The sequence below is a fragment of the Pristiophorus japonicus genome, chromosome 19 (genome assembly GCF_044704955.1).
Source record: "Pristiophorus japonicus isolate sPriJap1 chromosome 19, sPriJap1.hap1, whole genome shotgun sequence".
In the NCBI taxonomy this organism is placed as follows: domain Eukaryota; kingdom Metazoa; phylum Chordata; class Chondrichthyes; family Pristiophoridae; genus Pristiophorus; species Pristiophorus japonicus.
In genome coordinates, this window is record NC_091995.1 from 91,956,034 (window position 1) to 91,981,685 (window position 25,652).

General features: G+C 48.1%; 1 protein-coding gene and 1 pseudogene across 9 annotated transcripts in view; both read right to left on the reverse strand.

The window, feature by feature from the left end:
* The window catches only part of LOC139230043 (synaptotagmin-1-like), a 383,490-nt gene that overhangs the window by 125,313 nt on the left and 232,525 nt on the right, over positions 1-25,652 (reverse strand). For 8 of the 9 annotated variants that reach the window (XM_070861801.1, XM_070861805.1, XM_070861802.1 and 5 more), the window contains one exon: positions 15,677-15,882. The exons of the other annotated variant lie outside the window; for it this stretch is intronic. The gene's annotated coding sequence lies outside the window, so the exon portion shown is untranslated. The remainder of the gene's footprint in view (positions 1-15,676; positions 15,883-25,652) is intronic. 9 annotated transcript variants of the gene reach the window in all.
* On the reverse strand, positions 17,644-17,881 carry LOC139230683 (U2 spliceosomal RNA; annotated as a pseudogene).

The following is a 25,652-nucleotide window of genomic DNA, read 5'->3' on the forward strand; positions in this document are numbered from 1 at the left end:
ACAGCGATCTCTCCCCCTCCACAGCGATCTCTCTCCCCCCCCCACAGCGATCTCTTCCCCTCCCCCACAGCGATCTCTCTCCCACTCCCCCACAATCGCTCCCTCTCCCCCCCCATAGCAATTTCTTCCCCCCCACAGCGATCTCCCCCCTCCCCCACAGCGATCTCTCCCTCTCCCCCCCATAGCGATCTCTTCCCCCCCCCACAGCGATCTCCCCCTCTCCCTCCCCCACAGCGATCTCTCCCTCTCCCCCCCCATAGCGATCTCTTCCCCCCCCCCCACAGCGATCTCCCCCCCTCCCCCACAGCGATCTCTCCCTCTCCCCCCCCCCATAGCGATCTCTTCCCCCCCACAACAGCGATCTCCCCCCCCTCCCTCCCCCACAGCGATCTCTCCCCCCCCACCCCACAGAGCGATTTCTCCCCCCGCACAGGGATCTCTCCCCACCCCTCCCCCACCCGGCCGGCAGTCTCTGGTCTCTGGTCGGTGCCTCTTGGGGGGGGGGGCGGAGATTGACAGCCGCATGTGCGGACGACTTGGGAGCCGAAGATTCCCGAGTGGATAGACCTCCTCCACCGCACACCGCCCGCTGCACTCCGCTCCGGTTACCGCCGAGAAAAGTGAGATGAAACTCCCACCCACTCGGCCCCAGCGGTACCGGGCGGTAAAAAAATGACGCACCGCCCGGAGACCGCCGAAAAACAGGCGGAACTTGTGTTTCACCAATTTCGACCCCTGTATGTTTATACCAGAACAGAAACTGGAGTTACAGCAGAGAAATGGGCCATTCGGCCCAACTGGTCCATATGCTGGTGTTAATGCTTCACACGAGCCTCCTCTCACCCCTCTTCATCTCACGCTATCACCATATCCTTCTATTCCTTTCTCCCTCATGTGTTTGTCTAGCTTCACATAAATGCATCGATACTATTCGCCTCAGCCGCTCCCTGTGGTAACGAGTTCCACATTCTCAACTCTCTCTGGGTACAGACGTTTCTCCTGAATTCCCTATAGCGTTTATCTGTGGCTATCTTATATTTATGACACCTAGTTACCATGGGTCTGGGATGTTGGTGGTACAATAAAGCCCGTTTAACAAAATTTGAAGTGATTCCCACTTTGTTAATCAGTGAGCGATTTGCACCCTGTCTAAAGTGCCTTACCCCGCATGCCGGAAAGTCATTCCCTATATTCTTGAACATCCTTGGTAGGCTTCACTCCATTGTTGCAGCACCCTCGCCTCCAAATCAAAAGGTTGTGGGTTCAAGTCCCATTCCAGAGATTTGAGTGCAAAAATCGAGGGAGCGCTGCATTGTCTTTTGGACGAGACATTAAACCAAGGCCCCGTCTGCCTCGGGTGGACATAAAAAGATCTCGTGGCACTATTTCGAAGAAGAGCAGGAGGGGCCTGGGCCAATATTTATCCCTCAATCAAGATCACTTAAACAGATTATCTGCTCATTATCACATTGCTGTTTGTGGGAGCTTGCTGTGCGCAAATTAGCTGCTGTGTTTCCTACATTACCACAGTGACTACACTCCAAATAAAAAGTACTTCATTGGCTGTAAAACACCTTGAGACGTCCGGTGGTCGTGAAAGGCGCTACATAAATGCAAGTCTTTCTTTTTTTCTTGGTGGGCCTCCTGAACTGTCCTGAATACTGGGGTAACATCCTTCTATTAAATTCATTACAGTCACAGCTGGGAGATTGGAGCATCAAGCATCCTTGGGACCGAGGAGCCCAGAGCTGGGGTACGAGCAACCTGTATACTGGGGAGCACGGGCTTTTGTGACTGTTGGTACAGGGACCCCCGAGGAATCTGCTCTGTTTAGTCCAGATTAGAGTAAAACAACAATAGGCAGAGGGGTTTAGTTCACAATATACATTCTTCATCGAATTAATGCGCAATATTTATAATCAAGCTTTTAAATAAGGAAACTAAGTTGTAGGACGGAGTGTTTTTATGAATTCCATATAACGCCGCCGTTAATGCAATCCTATCTCATTCGCAGTAACGTGTTGGTCCCAAGGTGATCCTGACTACCCCAGTGGCAACAGTTCGATCTGAAATATTCCGGTTTCCCAATCGCTGCGATACAGACATTGACCCTTTCCGCGCCAAACCCGTCCTTGATGATTTAAGGATTAAAGGGTAGAAATTAGGCTGTTTAGCACCACCTGTTAGCGCCAGAGAGGGGCGCCAAGGACCTCCTGCCCGAGCGCCGCGCTGTCGGGCGCCTGCCGCGAACTTCAGTGAAGGTTTAGCGGCGGCACTGACCGATTGCGCTACGCTCGCTAGCCTCGCCCAGTCGGTGACGTCACCGAGTGTGTGGCGTCCCCGTAGTCCCGCGTTTGATAAATTGACCTTTTCGCCTGCCGTAGCGCCCGGCGCTGAGACCAGCTGGGGAAAGCAGTCAGTCCAGCGCCGATCCCGGGGCGATATCGTCCACAGTGCAAGCTAAGGGCTGAAATGTACGTTTTTAAACTTCTATTTATTTGTCGCAGTAGTGGGGGAAGTGTGGGTGTAGGTCGTTGAAATTTTGAGCAAGATTTGTTTTTCATCTTCAGGCGTTAGGATGCCGGCATCCTGGAGCCAAAAATGAAGTCAGCCTCCTGCGTTACCGCTCCGTTAGCGCCCAAAGTTTCCCTTAACGTTCCACTCCCCTCTTGGGGCAATACAACCGAATATCCCACTTTGAGGCGGTAGACATTCTCTGGGCGAAATAGGTAGTGCCCCGGTGACATCATACAGTAGACACCTCAAATCGCTGGAGAAATACCACCAACGTTGTCTCCGCAAGATCCTGCAAATCCCCTGGGAGGATAGACGCACCAACGTTAGCGTCCTCGATCAGGCCAACATCCCCAGCATCGAAGCACTGACCACACTCGACCAGCTCCGCTGGGCGGGCCACATTGTCCGCATGCCCGACACAAGACTCCCAAAGCAAGCGCTCTACTCGGAACTCCTTCACGGCAAATGAGCCCCAGGTGGGCAGAGGAAACGTTTCAAGGGCATCCTCAAAGCCTCCCTGATAAAGTGCAACATCCCCATCGACACCTGGGAGTCCCTGTCCAAAGACCGCCCTAAGTGGAGGAAGTGCATCCGGGAGGGCGCTGAGCACCTCGAGTCTCGTCGCCGAGAGCATGCAGGAACCAAGCGCAGGCAGCGGAAGGAGCATGCGGCAAACCTGTCCCACCCACCCTTTCCCTCAACCAGTCTGCCCCACCCATGACAGAGACTGTAATTCCCGTATTGGACTGTTCAGTCACCTGAGAACTCACATTCAAGAGTGGAAGCAAGTCTTCCTCGATTTCGAGGGACTGCCTATGATGGTGACCGCCACAAAGTGGGCGGTATCGAATTACGACCCCTAAACCTGGCTCCTTCCTTCTTAGGGTTCGGTTAATTCATCATGTGCCACAGGCAGCAACTAATAAAACAAGATAATTAATGATTGAGCCGCATGTGATAATCTTCCAAGCAGTTGTGAGTCACAGCTACACTCTGGAATTCAATCAACTATAAAACAGTACAACACACAAACAGTATTGTGGAAATTACCGGAACAATTAATTATAGCTGTGCTCTGCATTTCCAAACAGTCTTTTTGAAAACACTTGCCCATTGAAATGTGTAAACATTCGCCCATTTAAACACTAACCCCCGCAATCTCTCTCACTCTCTCTCACACACACACACACACACACACACACATCCTTTACAACATGATTACTAAGGGGACCAGATAGGGTAGATCGAGAGAAACGATTTCCGCAGGTTGGGGAGTCTAGAACAAGGATATTTGATGTCTCCAAGATAAGAGGAGACTAATTGATGTCCTGTTTCTGACTGCTCCATTTTTGATCGGGGCGGAGGAGCAGTGAGAGATCGGGGCCCAGGAGTGTCATGATCGGGGCCCAGGAGAGGCGAGGGTCCGGGGCAGTAGGGTCCAGGGGCAGTAAGGGCCAGCCCAAACTGCGATCTATGGATAGTAGGAGCATGTGTGCACACTAGGTCCGTGCAGCAGAGTTTGGTCTCCAGTTGTCTTGGTTAACCCTTGCCACTGGACCAAGACCTAGCTCTGTTAAGCCTGTGTCGTGGCTGGTGTGCAACGGCCACCCCACGTTAAAACAATCCACCCACAGGCACTTCAGTATGTAGTTTGGGACATCGAATGTCACTGAAACACCTGTGAACTCATCCCTTTTTGATGTGGAAGCAGGTCATCCTCGATACGAGGGACCGCCTAATACTAATACTAGGACTAGGGGCTATAGTCTAAAAATTAGAGCTATGCCTTTCAGGAGTGAAGTTCGGAAACACTTCAACACATAAAGGGTGGTAGAAATTTGGAACTCTCTTCTGCAAACAGCAATTGATGCTAGATCAATTGTTAATGTTAAATTGGAGATTGATAGCTTTTTGTTAACCAAAGGTATTAAGGGATGTGGGCTAAAGGCAGGTAGGTCGAAGATCAGCCACGATCTCATTGAGTTCGAGGGGCTGAATGCCCTCCTCCTGCTCCTATGTTCCTACTAAATGGAGAAAAAAGCATACGTTTACATGTAAAAAATAAGTCAAGGCCTCAGGTGAACTGATTTTTTTTTCTGGTTCACTTAAACTTTCCAATCAACTCTGAATGCTGTCAGCAGCCTGTATTACATAGGACTTACAGCAAACGAACAGGCTATTTGGCCCAACTGGTCCATACTTCCCACAAGCCTCCTCCCACCCCTCTTCATCTCAACCCATCGCATATTCTTCTGTTCCTTTCTTCCTCATGAACTTATCTAACTTCCCCTGAAATGCATCTCTGCTATTTGCCTCATCTACTCCTTGTGGGAAAAGTCCCACATTCTCAACACTCTTTGGGTAAAGGACTTTCTCCTGCATTCCCTATTGGATTTATTAATGACTATTATAATGTATTTGCTTCATTGGTTCTTTGCTTAAGAATTCATAGCAACATAGTTGGTTCATAGTTGGTTTATGAACAAAGGTTTAACAATCACACTACACATTACCGGTTCATCCACCGGGCTCACAACTTCATACCTCATCGTGGATGACCTAGACCCAACTGACTGGGGTTTTATTGAGTCTTGTGAACATCACGTGACTGGCTAAGTCACTCACAGTGCAACAGCTCTATAAACCCGTGTGCATGCTCACAGGTGCACACATTACAATTATCTTATATTTATGGCCCCGAGTTCTGGACTCCTCCACAAGTGGAAACATCTTCTCTACCCTAGCAAACCCTTTCATAATCTTAAAAACCCTATCAGATCATCCCTCAGCCTTCTCTTCTGAGTAGTTTGGAACCATTCTCCCGGTCCCACCACCCAACAGCCTGGCCAGGGCTCACATGTGTTACAGAGGGATGGCCAGGTGCAATCATTTTTGTCTTCTCTCTTTCCCCCCTTCTTCTCCTAGTCAAGAGAACCAGCTTCAAGACCTTTGGATATTGTTGGAGGAAGATGGCTCATCAGGGGAAGGCAGCAGCAGCCAAGTTCATGGCACCATGGGTGGCTCTGCTGCACAGGAGGGCAGGAAAGAGAGTGGGAGAGCTATAGTGGTAGGGAATTCTATTGTAAGGGGAATAGATAGGCGTTTCTGCGGCCGCAATCCAAACTCCCGGATAGTATATTGCCTCCCTGGTGCAAGGGTCAAGGATGTCTAGGAGCAGCTGCAGGGCATTCTGGAGGGGGAGAGTGAACAGCCAGTTGTCGTGGTGCATATAGGTACCAACCATGTAGGTAAAAAACGGGATGAGGTCCTACAAGCTGAAGTAGAGAGCTAGGAGTTAAATTAAAAAGTAGGACCTCAAATCTCAGGATTGCTATCAGTGCCACGTGCTAGTCAGAGTAGAAATAGCAGGAAGTTAAGATGAATATGTGGCTTAAGGAATGGTGCAAGAGGGAGGGATTCAATTTCCTGGGACATTGGAACTGGTTCTGGGGAAGGTGGGACCGGGACAAACCGGACGGTCTACACCTGGGCAGGACCGGAACCGATGTCCTTGGGGAAGTATTTGCTAGTGCTGTTGGGGACAGTTTAAACTAATATGGCAGGGGGATATGAATCTATGCAGGGAGACAGAGGGAAGTAAAATGAGGGCAGAAGTAAAAGGTCGAAAGGAGATAAGGAAAAGTGGAGGGCAGAGAAATCAAAAGCAAAAATCAAAAAGGGCCACATTACCACATAAAAGGACCAAGAGTGTTAAAAAAAAACAAGCCTGGAGGCTCTGTGTCTCAATGCGAGGAGCATTCGTAATAAGGTGGATGAATTAACTGCGCAGATAGCTGTTAATGGATATGATGTAATTGGGATTATGGAGACATGGCTCCAGGGTGACCAAGGCTGGGAACTCAACATCCGGGGGTATTCAATATTCAGGAAGGATAGACAGATAGGAAAAGGAGGTGGGGTAGCGTTGCTGGTTAAAGAGGAGATTAACGCAATAGTAAGGAAGGACATTAGCTTGGATGATGTGGAATCTGTATAGGTAGAACTGCGGAACACCAAAGGGCAGAAAACGCTAGTGGGAGTTGTGTACAGACCACCAAACAGTAGTAGTGAGGTTGGGGATGGCATCAAACAGGAAATTAGGGATGTGTGCAATAAAGATGCAGCAGTTATCATGGGTAACTTTAATCTACATATAGATTGGGCTAACCAAACTGGTAGCAATATGGTGGAGGAGGATTTCCTGGAGTGTATAAGGGATGGTTTTCCAGACTAATATGTCGAGGAAACAACTGGAGAGCTGGCCATTCTAGACTGGATGTTGTGTGATGAGAGAGGATTAATTAGTAATCTTGTTGTGCAAGGCCCCTTGGGGAAGAGTGATCATAATATGATAGAATCCTTCATTAAGATGGCGAGTGACACAGTTAATTCAGAGACTAGTGTCCTGAACTTAAAGAAAGGTAACTTCGGTGGTATGAGACATGAATTGGCTAGAATAGACTGGCGAATACTTGAAGGGTTGATGTTGGATAGGCAATGGCAGACATTTAAAGATCACATGGATGAACTTCAACAATTGTACATCCCTCTCTAGCGTAAAATAAAACGGAGAAGGTGGCTCAGCCGTGGCTGCCAAGGGAAATTAGGGATAGTGTTAAATCCAAGGAAGAGGCATTGGCCAGAAAAAGCAGCAAACCTGGGGACTGGGAGAAATTTAGAATTCAGCAGAGGAGGACAAAGAGAGGGGGAAATAGAGTATGAGAGTAAGCTTGCAGGGAACATAAAAACTGACTGCAAAAGCTTCTATAGATATGTGAAGAGAAAAAGATCAGTGAAGACAAATGTAGGTCCCTTGCAGTCAGAATCAGGTGAATTTATAATGGGGAACAAAGAAATGGCAGACCAATTGATCAAATACTTTGGTTCTGTCTTCACTAAGGAAGACACAAATAACCTTCCGGAAATACTCGGGGACCGAGGGTCTAGTGAGAAGGAGGAACTGAAAGAAATCCTTATTAGTCAGGAAATTGAGTTAGGAAAATTGATGGGATTGAAGGCCGATAAATCTCCAGGGCCTTATAGTCTGCATCCCAGAGTACTTAAGGAAGTGGCCCTAGAAATAGTGGATGCATTGGTGGTCATTTTCCAAAATTCTATTGACTCTGGATCAGTTTCTATGGATTGGAGGGTAGCTAATGTAACCTCACTTTTTCAAAAAGGAGGGAGAGAAAACAGAGAATTATAGACCGGTTAGCCTGACATCAGTAGTGGGGAAAATGTTGGAATCAATTATTAAAGATGTAATAGCAGCGCATTTGGAAAGCAGTGACAGGATCGGTCCAAGTTAGCATGGATTTATGAAAGGGAAGTCATGCTTGACAAATCTTCTGGAATTTTTTGAGGATGTAACTAGTAGAGTGGACAAGGGAGAACCAGTGGATGTGGTGTATTTGGACTTTCAAAAGGCTTATGACAAGATCCCACACAAGAGATTAGTGTGCAAAATTAAAGCACATGGTATTGGGGGTATGTATTGACGTGGATAGAAAACTGGTTGGCAGACAGGAAGCAAAGAGTAGGAATAAACGGGTCCTTTTCAGAATGGCAGGCAGTGACTAGTGGGGTACCGCAAGGTTCAGTGCTGGGACCCCAGCTATTTACAATATACATTAATGATTTAGACGAAGGAATTGAATGTAATATCTCCCAAGTTTGCAGATGACACTAAGCTGGGTGGCAGTGTGAGCTGTGAGGAGAATGCTAAGAGGCTGCAGGGTAACTTGGACAGGTTAGGTGAGTGGGCAAATGCATGGCAGATGCAGTATAATGTAGATAAATGTGAGGTTATTCACTTTGGTGGCAAAAACAGGAAGGCAGAATATTATCTGAATGGTGACAGATTAGGAAAAGGGAAGGTGCAACGAGACCTGGGTGTCATGGTACATCAGTCATTGAAGGTTGGCATGCAGGCAGTGAAGAAGGCAAATGGCATGTTGGCCTTCATAGCAGGAGGGTTTGAGTATAGGAGCAAGGAGGTCTTACTGCAGTTGTACAGGGCCTTGGTGAGGCCACACCTTGAATATTGTGTACAGTTTTGGTCTCCTAATCTGAGGAAGGACATTCTTGCTATTGAGGGAATGCAGCGAAGGTTCACCAGACTGATTCCCGGGATGGCAGGACTGATATATGAAGACTGGATCGACTAGGCTTATATTCACTGGAATTTAGATGAATGAGAGGGGATCTCATTGAAACATATAAAATTCTGACGGGATTGGACAGGTTAGATGCAGGAAGAATGTTCCCGATGTTGGGGAAGTCCAAAACCAGGGGTCACAGTCTAAGGATAAGGGGTAAGCCATTTAGGACCGAGATGAGGAGAAACTTCTTCACTCAGAGAATTGTGAACCTGTGGAATTCTCTACCACAGAAAGTTGTTGAGGCCAGTTCGTTAGATATATTCAAAAGGGAGTTAGATGTGGCCCTTATGGTTAAAGGGATCAAGGGGTATGGAGAGAAATCAGGAATGGGGTACTGAAGTTGCATGATCAGCCATAATCATATTGAATGGTGGTGCAGGCTCGAAGGGCCGAATGGCCTACTCCTGCACCTACTTTCTATGTTTCTAAGACATCTGCCAATGTAACCAGAAAACAGGAGCAGTGTGAACCCCTCTGGAACTCACACTTACCCCTCTAAAACCTATACTTGCATCTTCTGGAATTCACACTGCAGTACATTGCTCTGAAACTCACAGTTGGCTCTGTGGAACTCATCTTCATCCCTCTGAAACTCACACTTCCTCTCTGAAACAACTTGCTCCTCTGAAACTCACATATTACTTTAAACTCGCACTTGCTCCTCTGAAACTCACACTTGCTTCTCGGAGACTCACATTCCTCTAAACTCACACTTGCTCCTCTGAAACTCACACTTGTTCCGCTCAAACTCACACTTGCTTTGCTGAAACTCACACTTGCTCCGCTGAAACTCACACTCGTTCCTTTGGAATTGGCTGACCATGTGGATTGCCACAGTTTTGCCCAGACTGGGAACAGCCAAACTCTGGGTGAGACAGCAAATGCTCCCAGAAACGTTTCGGGATATGTTTTCTGATCGGTGGGGTTCAGGTATAAATGTCAGTGCACTCATACTGCGTTATGTAGATTAACGCCTGCCGAGAAATAGCACACAGAGAGAAGCAGTACAAGTTTGCTAAGTGCTAGTACCTGAACCAAACAGAGAACCTACCTCGAACAACCCACAGTTTGCCCATAATGAGCACATTACAGCACCGCTGTAGCAAGAAATTAAACTACTGATCCAAACATTTGCTAAATACCGTAACATTTAGGGGCTCTGGGTAGGAATGTAGTTAGCAATTAATAGTGATTATAGTATTAGCTCAAAATAATCCTTCAGTTATTACATTGAATTCTGCTGTATGTCCAGGATTACCAATTCTGTTGCATGTAAATAAAATTAATTCTAAGGAAAATGAAATTGGAAGGAGACTGAATATCAACTTGACTTAGTTGGTTGCACACCTCTCTCTGAGTCTGAAGATTGTGGGTTCAAATCCCACTCCAGGGACTTGAGCACAAAAATCTAGGCTGACACTCCCAGTGCCAGTACCAAGGGAGTGCTGCACTGTTGGAAGTACTGTCTTTCGGATGAGACGTTAAAACGTGGCCCCTTCTGATCTCTCAGGTGGAAGTAAAAGATCCTGTGGCACTATTTCAAAGAAGAGTAGGGGAGTTCTCCCTGGTGTGCTGGGGTCAATATTTATCCTTCAATATACTTAACAAAAACAGATTATCCGGTCATTATCACATTGCTGTTTGTGGGAGCTTGCTGTGTGCAAATTGGCTGCTGCGTTTCCTACATGACAACAGTGACTACACTCCAAAAGTATTTAATTGGTTTTAAAGCCCTTTGGGAAGTCCTGATGTTGTGAACAGCGCTATATAAATGCAAGCCAGCTTTCTCACAATCTCACGAACACACTTTCTCAGTCTCACGAACACACTTTCTCAGTCTCACTAACACACTCCGTCTCACTAACACACTTTCTCACACTCAGTCTCACCAACACACTTTCTCACACTCAGTCTCACCAACACACTTTCTCACACTCCGTCTCACTAACACACTTTCTCACACTCCGTCTCACTAACACACTTTCTCACACTCCGTCTCACTAACACACTTTCTCACTCAGTCTCACAAACACACTTTCTCACACTCAGTCTCACTAACACACTTTCTCACCCAGTCTCACTAACACACTTTCTCACACTCAGTCTCACTAACACACTTTCTCACTCAGTCTCACAAACACACTTTCTCACACCCAGTCTCACAAACACATTTTCTCACACTCAGTCTCACTAACACACTTTCTCACACTCAGTCTCACTCACACACTTTCTCACCCAGTCTCACTAACACACTTTCTCACACTCGGTCTCACTAACACACTTTCTCACACTCAGTCTCACTAACACACTTTCTCACACTCGGTCTCACTAACACACTTTCTCACACTCGGTCTCACTAACACACTTTCTCACACTCAGTCTCACTAACACACTTTCTCACACTCAGTCTCACTAACACACTTTCTCACACTCAGTCTCACTAACACACTTTCTCACACAGTCAGGTTCTGTAACCCTTTCAACTTCTAGTTCCATAACTCAGCTCGTTTGCACTGTTGAGTTCAGTAACAGCTCTCGCCCATCATCAGGCTCAGTAAGCTGAGCTTTGCCCACACTGACAGGCTGAGTAAGTTAGCTCCCTCTCATGGTCAGACTGAGTAGCGCAGTTCACTCCCATGACCGGGCTCAGGGCTCCGGTTATCACATGCACACACTGCCAGGCTCAAGATCACAGCGCACTCATACCATCGTACTCAGGCGCACTTGGTCTGACCAATTCCCCAATAACACCGTGGCTCCACTCCCTCGTGTACCTGACCTGACAAACCGCCCCTCCAACCTCCTGCATTCTAAAACTCAGCAACTTTCTAAACAATTATGTGAAAAATTCCACAGTAAAACCCAATGGGATCTCAGATATAGAATCATAGAAATTTACAGCACGGAAGGAGGCCATTTCGGCCCATCGTGTCTGTGCCGGCCGACAAAGAGCAATCCAGCCTAATCTCACTTTCCAGCTCTCGGCCCGTAGCCCTGTAGGTTACAGCACTTCAGGTGCACATCCAGGTACTTTTTAAATTCTGCCTCTACCACCCTTTCAGGCAGTGAGTTCCAGACCCCCACCACCCTCTGGGTGAAAAACTTTCCTCTCAAACCTTCCTAGTAATTATGTTAAATCTATGTCCCTGGTTGTTGACCCCTCGATTAAGGGAAACAGGTCTGTCCTATCCACTCTATCCAGGCCCCTCATAATTTTATACACCTCAATGAGGTGTCCCCTCAAGTCTCCTCTGTTCCAAAGAAAACCCCAGCCTATCCAGTCAGTCCTCATAGCTAGAATTCTCCAGGCAGCTTCCTCATAAATCTCCTCTGTACCCTCTCTAGTGCAATCACATATTTTCTGTCATGTGGTGCCCAGAACTGCACACACCATGGGCCACCCCAACCTGTGTGAGAACACCTCTGCAGGCTGGGGCTACAAAAAGAGCTGGAGCAAGCCACTACAACTTCCAGCGCGAGCTGCTCCAAGTGCATGATGGCTTCGAGGTGGGTGACGTCATCAGGACCCAGGTCGCTGTTTGGAGCGTGGGCAGGAGCATCGGCGGGGCCCAGGTACAGTGGAGGTGCGGTGAGTGATTGCGGCGGAGGAGTGAAGAGGGATCGTGGCTGAGATTTGGTGGGTGATCGTGGTGGCGGTCCAGCAAATGTTTGGTGCGGAGATACGGCGGGGCATCGTGGCGGAGGTGCGGCGAGTGTTTATGGTGGAGGAGTGGCAAGAGATCGTGGGCGGAGGTGCGGCAAATGAGGGTACGGGGCCCAGAAGAGCCGAGGGCCCAGGGGCAGCACGGGCCCAGCCCACACTGCGATATGTGTACGCACTAGGTCCGTGCAGCAGAGCAGGTCTCCAGTCGTCCTGGTTAACGCTGGATAAAGACCGAGCTCTGTCAAGCCCGTGTGGTGGCTGGTGTGCAACGGTCACCCCACGTTAAAAAAATCCACGCACAGGCATCTTCCACCCCCTCAACTGGAGTTCAGGACTGGAACATCGGGTCCTTCATTGAAACATCTGTGAACTCGTGTGGAAGCAAGTCATCCTCGTTCGAGGGACCGCCTATGATGATGATGACACAGTACTCCAGCTGTGGCCTAACGGGTGTTTTATACAGTTCAAGCCTATGCCTCGGCTACTAAAGGCAAGTATTCCGTCGACAGAGTTTAAAGGTATGTTCTCCACTTTTGCAGTACGGAGTCAGGCCACGGGTTATCTTTCTCGATTGAAGTAATAATAATTACATCAATCGATGTAGTAATAATTAAAAATCGCAGGCGCCTTTTTTCTCACCATCCACACAGACCGCCCCCTCCACTCACACAGACAGCATGAGCACAGAAAGGGCAGTATTCTCAATCAATGCCACCAGAGGGGTTGAGAATAGTCGGGTTTGCTTTATTTCTTTTCTCCCTTTCCTTGCACAAACAAATTCATGAATAAGAAAGGCATGCCCCCCTCGCCCAGGCACTAATTGAAGCGCTGCCAGGAGGCGAGAGCATTGACGGTATAATTAGTCTTCATGGCTTATTACAGTACTGCAAAAAAATGACAAGCCAGAAAATTGCCTTGATCCCTCTAATTCCATGACATTAATTGAAGCTTTCGGCTTAATGGAGTTCTCTGTTTCCAAGTCTCATTACTCTCTGAAAAATGATGTTGAAAAGCCACACAATCCGGAGTGCTCTAAAACAGCCTGATCTTAACCATTTGAGAGTCAATGCCAGTGGCAACTGCAGCTTCAGGCAAGTGTGACAGCCAAGGAGCCAAGTCCTTGCAATGTTCTTTTTATTGACAATGGAGGTAATTCAGTCTTCCCACTTCTTCGCCACTGCTTCCAACAAACTCACGATCTCTGAGCAGGTTATAAAATATACCGATGGCTCCCAGTTAATCCACAGAGAGCTGGATCGATTATATCACTGTGACCTTCTCCCTAGCTCTGTAGCCACTTCAGTGGGTAGCACCACTCTCCTCGGAGTCAGAAGGTTGTGGGTTCAAGTCCCACTCCAGGGACTTGAGCATGAAAAATCTAGGCTGATACTCCCGGTGCAGTGCTGAGGGAGCACCGCACTGTCGGAGGTGCTGTCTTTTGGATGCGACGTTAAACTGAGGCCCCGTCTGCTCTCTCAGCTGGACGTAAAATATCCCATGGCACTATTTTGAAGAAGAGCAAGTGAGTTCTCCCTGGTGTCCGAGCCAATATTTATCATTTAACCAACACAACAAAACCAGATTATCTGGTCATTATCACATTGCTGTGTGTGGAAGCTTGCTGTGCGCAAAATGGCTGCTGCATTTCCCACATTACAACATTGACTACACTCCAAAAATCATTGGCTGGAAAGCGCTTTGAGACGTCCGGTGGACGTGAAAGGCGCTTTGGAAATGCAAGTTTTTCTTCAAGCAAACTTTTAAAAAATCCTCCAAAATAATCGCAAAAAAGCAAAATTTATTACTGCTGAGAAAATTGTAGTCGAGCGCCACCTTCTGGCCAAGGCTGCACAGAGCTGCATAACCTGTTGGGACCTCGCTGCGGGTGAACAATGGCCAGGAGTGGAAGAGAATTATGATAGTCCACCCGATTGTTGATGCGCTCCAACCGGTTTCTGAGCTCCATCGATGTGCAGGAGCCTGAAATCAGAGAAGTTTACAATCGGTGAAACTCTTGTTTATTTTTTGAGAAACTGTTTTGAGACCAGGCTCGGTGCAGTATGTCGCCAGGGTTCAAACACATGAAAGAAAAGACAAGATAAATAAGGAAGTGCTGATTGGGTGACATTAAACATGGACTTTAAGACCGGAGATGCAAACTTGACATTCAATAAATTGTTAGCAAGTTACACAAGTTGTTCCCGGGACAGTTATAGACACAGTCATTACTGGACAGTCAGTCCAGTTATTGACAGAGTCACTACAGGACAGTCAGTACATCGACAATGAGGTCCAACACCATCTCCAGTGTGCCAGCGCAGTCTTCGGTCACCTGAGGAAAAGAGTGTTTGAAGATCAGGACCTCAAAACTGGCACCAAGCTTATGGTCCACAGGGCAGTAATGATACCCGCCCTCCTGTATGGCTCAGAGACATGGACCATATACAGTAGACATCTCAACTCGCTGGAGAAGTACCACCAGTGCTGCCTCCACAAGATCTTGCAAATCCACTGGGAGGATAGACGCACCAACGTCAGTGTTCTCGATCAGGCCAACATTCCCAGCATTGAAGCACTGACCACACTCACCAGCTCCATTGGGCGGGCCACATTGTCCGCATGCCCAACACAAGACTCCCGAAGCAAGCATTCTACTCGGAACTCCTAAACGGCAAGCGAGCCCCAGGTGGGCAGAGAAAACGTTACAGGGACACCCTCAAAGTCTACCTGATAAAATGCAACATCCCCACTGACACCCAGGAGTCCCTGACCAAAGATCGCCCTAAGTGGAGGAAGTGCATCCGGGAAGGCGCTGAGCACCTCGACGGACAGTGCTGAGGGAGTGCTGCACTGTCGGAGGGGCAGTACTGAGGGAGTGCTGCACTGTCGGAGGGGCAGTACTGAGGGAGTGCTGCACTGTCGGAGGGGCAGTACTGAGGGAGCGACGCACTGTCGGAGGGGCAGTACTGAGGAAGCGCTGCACTGTCAGAGGTGCCGTCTTTTAAATGAGACGTTAAACTGAAGCCCCGTCTGCCCTCTCAGGTGGACGCAAAAGATCCGGTGGCACTATTTCGAAGAAGGGCAGAGGAATTCTCCTGGTCTCCTGCCCGATATTTATCTCTCAATCAACATAACAAAAAAAGATTATCTGGTCATTATCACATTGCTGTTTGTGGGAGCTTGCTGTGCTCAAATTGGCTGCTACATTTCCAACATTACAACAGTGACTAGACTTCAAAAAGTACTTCATTGGCTGTAAAGCGCTTTGAGATGTCCGGTGGTTGTGAAAGAGGCTTTATAAATCCAAGCCTTTCTTTCTCAAATGTCATCATACCTTGGCGCTCAATAGCTCAACGGCATTTTTATTCCTCGGATAGCCGAGATCCAGAGTGTAATAATTCGCGGTGGGCAGGGAATCATCCCCCCGGTCAATCTCGCAGGGGTCTCTGTAGCTCAACTGAAGATCAATAGTGACAGAGGAGTGCAGAAGGTCCACTTGCATGTTATCAGCCTGGGAGGGGCTCACGGCCCTGGGGGTACCTAAAGGGAGAGAGAAGAGAACACATTTTAAAATGGGGAAGTGCCCGAGAGTTCAAGAGCTTGTCCATGAGAAGGACCTACAGCAGCCTTATTAATGCATATTTCTTACAAAACAACTCTTTCCTTGGCCCAGTTGGTAGTAGCTGCTTCTACATCAGAAGATTGTGGGATCAAGTCCCATATTACATATAATTTAGAACCCAAAAGTAGGCGATATGGCCCTTTAGGTCTATGTCAGCGTTTATGCTCTGCACCAGCCTCCTCCCACCCTATCACCATATCCTTTTATTCCTTTCTACCTCATGTGCTTATCCAGCTTCCCCTTAAATGCACCTCTGCTATTTGCCTCGACCCCTCCCTGTGGCAGCGAGTTCCACATTCTCACCACTCGCTGGGTAAAGAAGTTTCTCCTGAATTTCTTATTGGATTTATTAATGACTGTCTTATATTTATGGCCCTTAGGTTTGGATAGCATGGCTTAAATTTACAACTTACATCGATGCTAGAGTGTAGCACTGAAGGAAAACTGCATTAGTGCCATGCTTCAGATGAGACATTTAACAACAACAACTTATATTTATATAGCGCCCGTGATGTAGCGAAACATCCCAAGGCGCTTCGCAGGAGATAAAATATTTGACACCGAGCCGCATAAGTAGAAATTAGGACAGGTGCCCAAAAGCTTGGTCAAAGAGGTAGGTTTTAAGGAGAATCTTGAAGCAGGAAAGAGAGATAGAGAGGCGGAGAGGTTTAGGGAGGGAGTTCTAGAGCTTGGGGCCCAGGCAACAGAAGGCACGGCCACCGATGGTGGAGCGATTATAATCAGAGATGCTCAAGAGGACAGAATTAGAGGAGCGCAGACATCTCGGGGGGTTGTGGGGCTGGAGGAGATTACAGAGATAGGGAGGGGGTGAGGGCCACGGAGGGATTTAAAAATAAGGATGAGAATTTTGAACTCGAGGCGTTGCTTAACTGGGAGCCAATGTAGGTCACTGAGCACAGGGGCGATTGGTGAGCGGGACTCGGTGCGAGTTAGGACACGGGTCAGTGAGCACAGGGGGTGATGGGTGAGCTGTTTTATGGCTTTTCCTACCTCGTGCAGAGAATCTCAACGCTGCGAGCATGAAGAGGTCAAGCGCAGGCAGCGGAAGGAGCGTGTGGTAAATCAGTGCCATCCCCACCATTCCCCCGACGAATATCTGTCCCACCTGTGGCAGGGTCTGTGGCTCTCGTGTTGGACTGTTCAGCCACCAAAGAACCCACTTTAGGAGTGGAAGCAAGTCTTCCTCGATTTCGAGGGACCGCCTATGATGATGGGTGAGCGGGACTCGGTGCGAGTTAGGACACGGGGCAGCGAGCACAGGGGGTGATGGGTGAGCGGGACTCGGTGCGAGTTAGGACACGGGGCAGTGAGCACAGGGGGTGATTGGTGAGCGGGACTCGGTGCGAGTTAGGACACGGGTAGCAGAGTTTTGGATCACTAGTTTACGTAGGGTAGAATGTGGGAGACAAGCTTGGAGGGAGCTGAAATAGTCAAGTCTCAAGATAACAAAGGAATGGATGAGGACTTTAGCAGCAGATGAGCTGAGGCAGGGGCGGAGACGGGTGATGTTGCAGAGGTCACACTTCAGAAAGTATTTTTTTTTTTTTGGAAATTCGTAGCCAATCGTTCCAATTCTTTGTCAAATCACAAACGCCAGAGGTCACCTTGGGCCCATTCAAGGATCACTCTGCGCCAATGCTCTTAGCCAAAAGGCCTAGAGCCACTGCACCGTTCCTGGAAGTACTGCAATACCAGGTTCGTGCCATGGAGGTGGATGGGTCAGGTCCCCCACACACCTCCGTGGAGGTGGATGGGTCAGGTCCCCCACACACCTCCTATTTCCAAAAAAGCAAGCATATACCTTCCTGATCCAGGGAGAACCACCTTGGGGTTATGGTGGTTACTCCCCTGTCAGGTCAGTTACGCATGATCTTAGCCAAAAGGCCGAGAAGCGATTTACTGCATGAAATGCTATCAGACATTTTGATACAAAAGGCTCTATATAAACTAGAATCATAGAATGGTTACAGTACAGAAAGAGGCCATTCGGCCGTGCCGGTTCTCTGCAAGAGTAATAACTAGTCCCACGATAAACTATTATTGCTTTAAGAAATAAAAATTTTAATCATGGTATCAGTGATATATATATTGCAAAAAAGCTCAATCTCTATATTCTAGTTGTTGATACAAGGAAAATTGGTCACAATTAGGCCAGTTTTTGCAAAGAAAAGCTTTCTTTTACTCAAAAATGCTACTGAGGTTGCTCGGGATGGAGTTTAACATCCTTCATAGTAATTCAGGCATCTACCAGCAGAGGGTGCTGTTTTCAGCAGAATGCAACTCCTGGTGATGCCAGTGAAGTCGGGAGACTTGATCACCTTCACCGTTAGTTCATCTCATCACAACCTCTCAACAATTCAATCCATTTTAAAGGCTTGTGCCTTTAACATAGTAAAACGTCCCAAGGTGTTTCACAGGAGTGTTGTAATGTACTTGCTTCATGGGTTCTTTGCTTAAGAATTCATAGCAACACATTGCTATTAAGAACTAGTTGGTTTATTAGCAAAGGTTTAACAATCACACTGCATATTACCGGTTGATCCACCAGGCTCACAACCACCTGCCCCATCGTGGATCCCCTGAATCCAACTGGCTGGGGTTTTATTGAGTCTTGTGAACATCACGTGACTGGCTAAGCCACTCCCAACGCAACAGCTCTACGCCACCAGAAAGAGCTTCTCAGGGCCGGAAATATATTAAATACCTCAGCAGGCCACCGCTGAGGTACTGTTGGAAGCATGACTCGCCTCCACGATACCCAGGACCACAAGGTGTAAACCAGGAAGTAAACAAGAACCTTCGTAGCCACAAGAGACCCCCAAAATCCCCCTTCTGCAATGTTTGACTGGAAATGAAGTGTCTGCCTGCCCTCCCAGGTGGACGTAAAGGATCCCACAGCACTATTTTGAAGAGCAGGAGAGTTATCCCCGGTGTCCTGGGGCCAATATCTATCCCTCAAATCAACATAACAAAAACAGATTATCTGGATCATTATCACATTGCTGTGGGAGCTTGCTATACGCAAAAATGGCTGTCGTGTTTTCCACATTACAACGGTGACTGCACTCCAAAAGTACTTCATTGGCTATAAAACGCTTTGAGATGTCCAGTGGTCGTGAAAGGCGCTATATAAATCCAAGTCTTTCTAATTAACAGCTGACTGATGTGGCTATTGGGAGGATACAGATACATAAAAGTGAAGTGCTGTTCACAGCTACTAACAATAGATAGCTTTCCCAGTGGGAAGAGGCTGCTAGAGAGATTCCATTAGCTGTCATAACTCTATCACAGTGTCAGGGGAAAGGCATAGGTGTCTCGGACACTGCCTACAGGAAAAGTCCAGCTAAGTCCTCTGTGGGCCTTGGACCCTATTCTCGGATACAAGGCTGTTGCATCTTGTCCTCCTCCTTAAACCACAGGAACAATGAAATCCCCAGAGGTAAGCCATTATTTTACTATGCAAAGATCCCTTTAAATCCTCAGTAAATTTCACAAAGTACCGTTAAATTCTCAGAAAATGCAGCTTCAAAGTAGTGTCAGCTGTGGCTCAGTGGGCAGCACCCTTGCCCCTGGGTCATAAGGTTGTGGGTTCAAGTCCCACTCCAGAGACCTGATCACATAAATCTAGGCTGATGCTCCCAGTGGAGTGCTGCACTGTTGGAGGTGTTGTCTTTTGGATGCAACATTAAACCGAGGCCCCGTCTGCCCTCTCAGGTGGATGTAAAATATCCCATAGTACTATTTTGAAGAAGAGCAGGGGAGTTATCCCTGGAGCCAATATTTATCCCTCAGTCAACATAACAAAAACAGATTATCTGGTCATTATCACATTGCTGTTTGTGGGAGCTTACTGTGCGCAAATTGACTGCCGCGTTTCTCACATTGCAAGGATGAGTACACTCCAAAAGTACTCCATTGGTTGTAAAGCGCTTTGAGATATCTGGTGGTCATGAAAGGCGCTATATAAATGCAAGTCTTTCTTCTTTCTAGTGGAAGCGACTCAGTGGCCAAAACGGTGCTGCAGAATCGTTCCCCTGTCTGCCCTTTCACCCTCCTGATCTCTTCCTGCCTCTTGCTCACTATACAGGCTGAATGTCATCACTTTTACAGTGCTGGTGAGATTCAGGGGCGGTAATTAGGCAGAAATGCATGGAAATTTCAGCGGTCACCTGACCAAGCCCTCCCCCGCTCCCCACCTCCCGTTTCATTTAAATGCAGCGGGTGCATTTCCAATGGGCAAAAGTTACACCAGCGAGGGAAAGAATTTTAGATGTGGAGTTTCAGTAGATGGTCTCTCTGCCCCATTTTACTTGCCAGACCACTGCTACGCTGCCTGAAAAGGGGCATCTTTTATTAAAGGAACATCCAGGCCAGAGTGTCTCATAAGAAATAGGAGCAGGAGTCGGCCATTCGACCCCTCGAGCCTGTTCCGTCATTCAATGAGATCATGGATAATCTTCTTTTCCTCCACCATCTGGAACAGGGTTCCCCACATGGCTACTTGTCCGTCAACTCTCCAGGAAAGCCCGAAGTTAGAGCATCGCCGCACCGCCTGGACAGGAGCAATGGAAATCTCAGGCTGTTGTGTATCTGTAAAGCATGCATCTGTAAAGCATGCACTCCCATGTTCCGCCACCAGGGAGCTCATCCCCTGAAGTCCCATGGGATGATCCCAGCATCCCTTGGGAGCACTGTATATAAGCCGGTCCCCAAGGCCTGTTACTCACTCTGGAGTGTCTTATTAAAGACTGAGGTCACTGTTACTTTAACCTCCCTGTGTGCAGCCTCATCTGTGTTAGGAACACAATAGAGGCCACTACAGGGAGCAGCGTGAGCTGGTGCAGGAGAGTGACAGCAGCGAAGAGTGATGTCATCAAGGTCCAGGTTGGTGATTGGAGCGCGGGCAGGTACAGCAGGAACAGCGAGGTCGGGGCGAAGGAGCGGCGAGAGACTGTGGAGTGATGTGATCGGGGCCCAGGGGAGGCGTGAGTTCGGGGCTAGGGGCCCAGGGGCAGCGCAGGACAGCCCACATTGCGATATGTGTGTACACTAGGTCCGTGCAGCAGGGTGGTCCCCAGTCGTCTTGAGTAATCCTTTCCACTGGACCAAGACCTCGCTCTGTCAAGCCCGTGTGGTGGCTGGTGTGCAACGGTCACCCCACGTTAAAAAAATCCACGCACAGGCATCTTCCACCCTTGAGGATGTAGTTCGGATCCTTCATTCGAAACAGCTGTGAACTCATTCTTTTTTGGCGTGGAAGCAAGTCATCCTCGTTTCAAGGGACCACCTATGATGATAATGGATAACCTTCTACCTCAACTCCACTTTCCTGCATTGTTCCCAGGTCCCTTCATTCCCTTAATATTTAAAAATCTATCGATCTCTATCTTGAATATACTCAATGACTGAGCCTCCACAGCCCTCCGGGGCAGAGAATTCCAAAGACTCACCACCCTCTAAGTGAAGAAGTTTCTCCTCATCTCAGTCGTAAATGGCTGACCCCTTATTCTGAGACTGTGACCCTGGTTCTAGACTCCCCAGCCCGGGGGAAACATCCTCCCTGCATCTACCCTGTCAAGCCCTGTAAGAACTGTGTGTGTTTCAATGAGATCACCTCTCATTCTTCTAAACTCTAGAGAATATCGGCCTAGTCTGCTCAATCTCTCCTCATAGGACATACCCCCATCCCAGGAATCAGTCTGGTGAACCTTCGTTGCACTTTATCAATGGCAAATAAATCCTTCCTTAGGTAAGGAGACCAAAACTGTACACAATACTCCAGGTGTGGCCCTATATAATTGCAGTAAGACATCTTTACTCTGACACTCAAATCCTCTTGTAATAAAGGCCAACACACCTGAAATAGTCCCAATCCCCCACCCTTTCCGAATAGCCCTGCAATTTTTTTTCACTTTTGAATGCCGTGATTGAGTCTGCCTCCACCACCTTCTCAGGCAGTGCATTCCAGATCCTAACCACTCGCTGCGTAAAAATATTTTTTTTCTTATGTCGCCTTTGATTCTTTTGCCAATCGCCATAAATCTGTGTCCTCCGGTTCTCGACCCTTTTGCCAATGGGAACGGTTTCTCGCGATCTACTCTGTCCAGACCCCTCACGATTTTGAATCGTGTTGTGGGATCCCATTGGTTAAACCTGCTACCATTAAAAATTATTTCTTCGTTTCTTTGTGTTGATCCCTCGGTGATGAAGTGACTTTTGTCAGTTGCAATAAAGCTCCAGGTTGACATTAACCACCCAGCTGCAGCAACTTTCTGCCAAGGCCGCAGTGAGGAATGAGAGCGCAGAAACAGAAAGCACAACAGTAAACAAAAGCACAAATGGAAACCCGGTCAGAAAGTCAGTGAGCATCAATCAGAAGTGAGCTTTGTGCTGCTTCTGCTAACTGCAGCCCTTAATTAAATGATTCACTGAGCTTTCAGTCTGTGGGTAAGGCTGCCTGCCAACTCAAGCTCCGCCATTATTGAAGAGGGTGCAAGTGGCACCCTGCACTGTCCATGCACCCTGCACTGGCACACCCTGCACTGGCACACCCTGCACTGTCCATGCACCCTGCACTGGCCCACCCTGCACTGTCCATGCACCCTGCACTGGCACACCCTGCACTGTCCATGCAGCCTGCACTGGCCCACCCTGCACTGTCCATGCACCCAGTATTGGCCCACCCTGCACTGTCCATGCACCCAGCATTGGCCCACCCTGCACTGTCCATGCACCCTGCACTGGCCCACCCTGCATTGGCGCACCCTGCGCAGTCCATGCACTGGCCCACCCTGCACTGGCGCATCCTGCACTGGCCCACCCTGCACTGTGCATGTACTGGTGCATCCTGCACTGGCCCACCCTGCACTGGCCATGCACTAGCCCACCCTGCACTGGCCCACCCTGCACTGGCCCACCCTGCACTGGCGCACCCTGCACTGGCCCACCCTGCACTGGCCCACCCTGCACTGGCGCACCCTGCACTGGCCCACCCTGCACTGGCCCACCCTGCACTGGCGCACTATGCACTTGCCACACACTAAGGATTTGCATGTACAATTTGTGCACGTTATATCAATGCAGACTAGGGACCTGCACACTAAGGGGGGCGGATTTTAACCCCCAAAAAACAAGTGGGTTGCGTCGGTTAAAGAAACCAAAAATCTGAACCCCGACCCCAACCCAGCCACCTCCGGTTTTAACAGAGGCAGGATGGAGGCTTAAGTATTATGATGAGGCTGCGAGTCATCCTTTTGATCTCCCCCCGACCTCCCTCCACGAGGCCTCCGATCTCCGACCTCCCTCTTCCAGCCTCCGATCCCATTCCGGCCTTCCGACACCCCCTCCCGATCCCGTCCTCTCTCGTCGCAGCCCAGTGCTGCAGGCCTACCCGCCCGACAGTCAGCCAGCCTCTCAAACTGGCTAGCTGCGGGCAGGAAGCAGAGATTCTAAATACTAATAAGCCTCTACCGTTGAATTCGGCAGGGCATGGTGACCGCAATGCAGCACCTCGCTCCCAAATTAAAATTCCAGCCAAAGTGTCATTCACACTAAGGACCTGTGCACTAAGTGTCGGCACACTGTAGACATACACACTAATGATGAGCACATTATACACTTGCACAGAAAGCACTTGCACACTTTTCCCTTACATATGAATTACAGGCACGCTAGGCAGTTGCAAACTAACCATTTGAACCCTTAAATAATAAGCAAAACAACTGGGGAGGCTACAAGGCTCGAGACCAAAAGCTAAAGGCGAACGTGCTAGCTGGCTACACTGCCTTAACAATTAAACGTGTTGTGAGATCACAGGTTTTTGTAAGTTCCATATTGTAATGTATTTGCTTCACATGTTCTTTGCTTAAGAACATAGCAACACATTACTATTAAGAACAAGTTGGTTTATTAGCAAAGGTTTAACAATCACAATAAACATTACCAATTCATCCACCAGGCTCACAACCACCTGCCCCATTGTGGATCCCCCGAACCCAACTGGCCGGGGTTTTATTGAGTCTTGTGAACATCACGTGACTGGCTGAGCCACTCACAGCATAGAAACATAGAAAATAGGTGCAGGAGTAGGCCATTCGGCCCTTCGAGCCTGCACCACCATTCAATAAGATCATGGCTGATCATTCACCTCAGTACCCCTTTCCTGCTTTCTCTCCATACCCCTTGATATCTTTAGCCGTAAGGGCCATATCTAACTCCCTCTTGAATATATCCAATGAACTGGCATCAACAACTCTCTGCGGTAGAGAATTCCACAGGTTAACAACTCTCTGAATGAAGAAGTTTCTCCTCATCTCAGTCCTAAATGGCTTACCCCTTATCCTTAGACTGTGTCCTCTGGTTCTGGACTTCCCCAACATCGGGAACATTCTTCCTGTATCTAACCTGTCCAGTCCCGTCAGAATTTTATATATTTCTATGAGATCCCCTCTCATCCTTCTAAACTCCAGTGAATACATGTCCAGTCGATCCGGTCTCTCCTTATATGTCAGTCCTGCCATCCCTCAATAGTCTGGTGAACCTTCGCTGCACTCCCTCAATAGCAAGAACGTCCTTCCTTGAACTCAAAAGCTCAACCAATCTGTGAGCATACATTCCACATATGAGATCACATTAAGATTGAATGTCAATCACTTTCCATTGTAGTCACCAAGACCTTTTACAGTGACCACTCCCCTTTTGTAGAATCATAGAATGCTATAGCGCAGGAAGCCATTTGGCCCAGCATGCTTGTGCCGGCCCTTTGAAGAAAATAATAAAATAATTTGTAGTAAATCTAGGCCGACACTCCAATGCAGTGCTGCTGCCCTGTTGGAGGTGCCGTCTTTCAAAATGAGACGTCTGCTCTCTCGGGTGGACATAAAAGATCCCATGGCACTATTTCGAAGAAGAGCAGGGGAGTTATCCCTGGTGTCCTGACCAATATTCATCCCTCACTCGACATAATAAAAACAGATGATCTGGTCATTATCACATTGCTATTTGTGGGAGCTTGCTGTGTGCAAATTGGCTGCTGTGTTTCCCACATTACAACAGTGACTACACTCAAAAGTACTTCATTGGCTGTAAAGCGCTTTGGGACGTCCTGAGGTTGTGAAGGCACGATATAAATGCAAGTATTTATTTTTGAAGACGCTCCTTCAAACCTACCTCTTGGATCAAGTATTTAGTCATCTGCCCTAATATCTCCGTATGTGGCTCAGTGTCAGAATTTGTTTGACACTCGCTCTTGTGAAATGCCTTGGGATGCTTTTACTGCATTAATGGTTGTGAAAGACACTATATAAATGCAAGTTATTGCTAGCTAAATTACCCACACTTGATAAATTGCTCCCTAAACTTCACTCACCAGGGGAAAGGGGATTGCAGAGATTTTCAACACCATTATCGTTGGCCAGGCCCTGTGGGCTTCAGCAGCCATCGAGGCGCTCTGCGAAAGAGTCATTTAAAAGCTGAATCTGTTGCGATGGTGTGCGAGCAGATTCCTGTTGCAGTAGAAGGGGACATGCGATCCCCCTCTGCTGCGAGAGATTGCTGGCCGGTGATATACACCCCTATACAGTTACATCTCTTAAACCTCTCACATGGCCTAATTTAGTAACAGCATGAATCAGTATAGATAAACTATACATCACCTCAAGACGTTTGA